The sequence below is a fragment of the Diaphorina citri genome, unplaced genomic scaffold (genome assembly GCF_000475195.1).
Source record: "Diaphorina citri unplaced genomic scaffold, Diaci psyllid genome assembly version 1.1 scaffold7909, whole genome shotgun sequence".
NCBI lineage: Eukaryota > Metazoa > Arthropoda > Insecta > Hemiptera > Psyllidae > Diaphorina > Diaphorina citri.
Window position 1 is genome coordinate 1 of NW_007385285.1, and position 3,207 is coordinate 3,207.

At 35.0% G+C, this 3,207-nt stretch overlaps 1 long non-coding RNA gene across 1 annotated transcript; it reads right to left on the minus strand.

Annotated features, from left to right (window-relative positions):
- On the minus strand, window positions 1-646 carry LOC113472748. Its single transcript, XR_003394938.1, has 2 exons — window positions 562-646; window positions 1-487 (listed from the first exon to the last, which is right to left on the minus strand). It is a non-coding gene; the product is annotated as an uncharacterized LOC113472748 (long non-coding RNA).
- Between the last annotated feature and the right edge of the window lie 2,561 nt (window positions 647-3,207).

Below are 3,207 nucleotides of genomic sequence, written 5' to 3' on the forward strand. Positions count from 1 at the left end.
TTCGGGTTAGTTGGGTAATTTTCTGAGAAGAGATCAAAAACCCAGTTCATTTAGTTTTCAATTTAGAAGAAAAAAAAAATCCACTCTGGTCAAAATTTAGTTTTCGATGGAAAATCATTAATAACAGTTTTGTAGAACCCTCCAAATTGAATATTTTTGAAATACATCGACTTAAGTATTATAATGTGAAAAGTTGTTTACAAATTTGGAATAATTAAGTTTAAAAGCAAGAGTCTTCGATTTCAATTGTAAAACATAATAGGTCCATCGAATTCGTGTAAATAAAATTTTTGAAATACATCGACTTAAGTATTATAATGTGAAAAGTTGTTTACAAATTTGGAATAATTAAGCTTAAAAGCAAGAGTCTTCGATTTCAATTGTAAAACATAATAGGTCCATCGAATTCGTGTAAATAAAGTACCTCGAATAGGCACTTTTCGTAAAAAGAAGCAATATAAAAGAAAGCGCTCTAAAATCTAAATACCTAGATTACATAAAAGATAGGCACTTTTCGTAAAAAGAAGCAATATAAAAGAAAGCGCTCTAAAATCTAAATACCTAGATTACATAAAAGGATATAACACTTTGGTAGCGGATAATAATCTTAACGAAAACAAATTTAACAATACAGATACAGACAAGATACAAAGCTGTGTCCACAAACAACATGGATTGCTTGTCCAAAAATGCCATGATCCTCTGAAAGCAGAATAAACATTAACAAGATTCTATTCTATACTGACAGTGGAGTAATGTTTTCATTTCATAGCCTGTACTTAACCAATATTGTAAAATGTAGCTGAACTGTGTAGTTAGGTAGGTAATTTGTGTAGAAGCAAATTTATCAGAAAAGGTTATAATTGAAAAAGGAAACTTACCGATGATTTGTCCACTTTGGATGCACTGTTTGCCCATTTGACCAGGGCAAGGAGTCTATAGTGATCGAAAATAGGTACACACAAAAAAAGTTAAGTGTAAATGATAGATGATGCAAACTTCTGTGGAAAGCCAAATCTTGCATGATGTGATATACCTACCTACATAGGTAGTAATAAAAGGGGGAAAGCAAAAAGAAATTGGTTAAAAGATATCAAAAAAGATAACAAGGAGTCTGACAAACAACTGTCTGGTCCTGGCTGAAAAGTTGTAGATTTCAATTTTCCTTTCCATGTCAGTTTTTCTGGGCAACCTGAAAGAAAGATAAAATAGAGCATCTTCATAATTTTGAGTGCAGGTATCACAGACAGCATGGTTGGTTCACTTTTGATGAAAATTGGTACACACTACACGTGACTAAGATAAAAGAGGCTTGTGAAAAAATTATTTCAAAAACTACCCATGATAATTTGATAATACAAACTAAGAAGTCCAATAGGGAGGTGTGCATAAAATCTCTCTGCTAGAGCATCTTCATAATTTTGAGTGCAGGTATCACAGACAGCATGCTTGGTTCAGTTTTGATGAAAATTGGTAGGTACACATTACACAATACATGAGCATCAAGCACAGGATAGATTTGTGTATTTGGGCCAATAAGGTCCTGAGTTTACAACTAAACCAATGAGATTCTGCTTTGGACATCCTCAACGTGTCCACAAAGTGTAATCTCACATCTCATTGGTTTGGTAATGTTTGACGAGGCTTGTGAAAAAATTATTTCAAAAACTACCCATGATAATACAAACTAAGAAGTCCAACAGGGAGGTGTGCATAAAATCTCTCTGCTAGAGCATCTTCATAATTTTGAGTGCAGGTATCACAGACAGCATGGTTGGTTCACTTTTGATGAAAATTGGTACACACTACACATGAGCATCAAGCACAGGATAGATTTGTGTATTTGGGCCAATAGGGTCCTGAGTTTGCAACTAAACCAATGAGATTCTGCTTTGGACATCCTCAACGTGTCCACAAAGTGTAATCTCGTGAAACTTCGGATTTAGGCTCTAGGGACCTCAAAACGTGTTTTGGCACTAAAAACTGACCATCGAAATTTTGACCCGATTACATTACTTTCCTTTCTATTACTATAGGATAAGGAAAGTAAAAAGTCACTTAATCAAATACAACTTAGCTACTTACAGTTCAGCTAGCACAGTCAGCTCATGATAAGTACGCTGCACGATAAACTCGATGAGTAGTCCTAGTGAGTCACTTAATCGAATACAACTTAGCTACTTACAGTTCAGCTAGCACAGTCAGCTCATGATAAGTACGCTGCACGATAAACTCGATGAGTAGTCCTAGTGATATAGGACCTCCTCTGGACCCTTCCATCTGGACTGCGCCATTCCCCAGAGGAGTCTGGTTGCCTTCTAAAGGTGTGGGTGTCATGATTCGACCAACTTTTGGATCCCAGGCCAGAGGCTTCTACTTTGAAGAGGGTCTTGGTGGTTTGGTGATGGTAAGAACTAAGAAGTAGGAAACTACATTTTATAACGCACGGTAGAACGGAAATTACTTATTTTAAACTAATTAATAATTACAAATTAAATAAAACGTAGATCCGTAGATGAAGTTGATGAACTTTTGAAATTGAAATTGAAAATTTGAAATGGGGCACAACCAAATGAAAATTTTTTTCGAGATAGAGTCCTATTCCGATGTAAAAGTACCCAAAAAGTGCATTGGCGCACTCCTCTGAAGAGTCCCTTTACCTTACTATACTAAGTAGAGACGGTTCTGGAATGAAAGATCTCGAAATTAAGATCAACGCAAGCGATAGGTATGAGAGAACTAAAATTTTCTCAACTTGATCTTATCTGTCACATGTTATAAATCAAGCAGTCAAATTCTTTTGAAGAAAACCTTCAAATATGAACTCTAATAAATAAAATATTCGAAAAATATTCATATAATCCCGGCACTACTATAAAATCACATTACAAAATGTAATGACAGTATTTTAATGACACGAGTAATTTTAGGTTCATTCCTAATTTTTTTATCTTCGATAAAATATAAAACAAAAATCACAAAATTATTTACAGGCGAAAAAATCTGGTTCTGTACACAACAAGACACTAACAAGTGACAAGTCTTGAAAACAAAATCCCATGACAACTTTTGGTTCTTTGGTTGTCTGTATAGATGGTTCTCACCCTCACAATGAGGGTTTAGCAGCATGAGTTTTCATATTTGCTCTCGGACTTAGATAGGCAGAAGGCTAGCAGCATCAGAATCAGCTCGAATGTCCCCAAACCG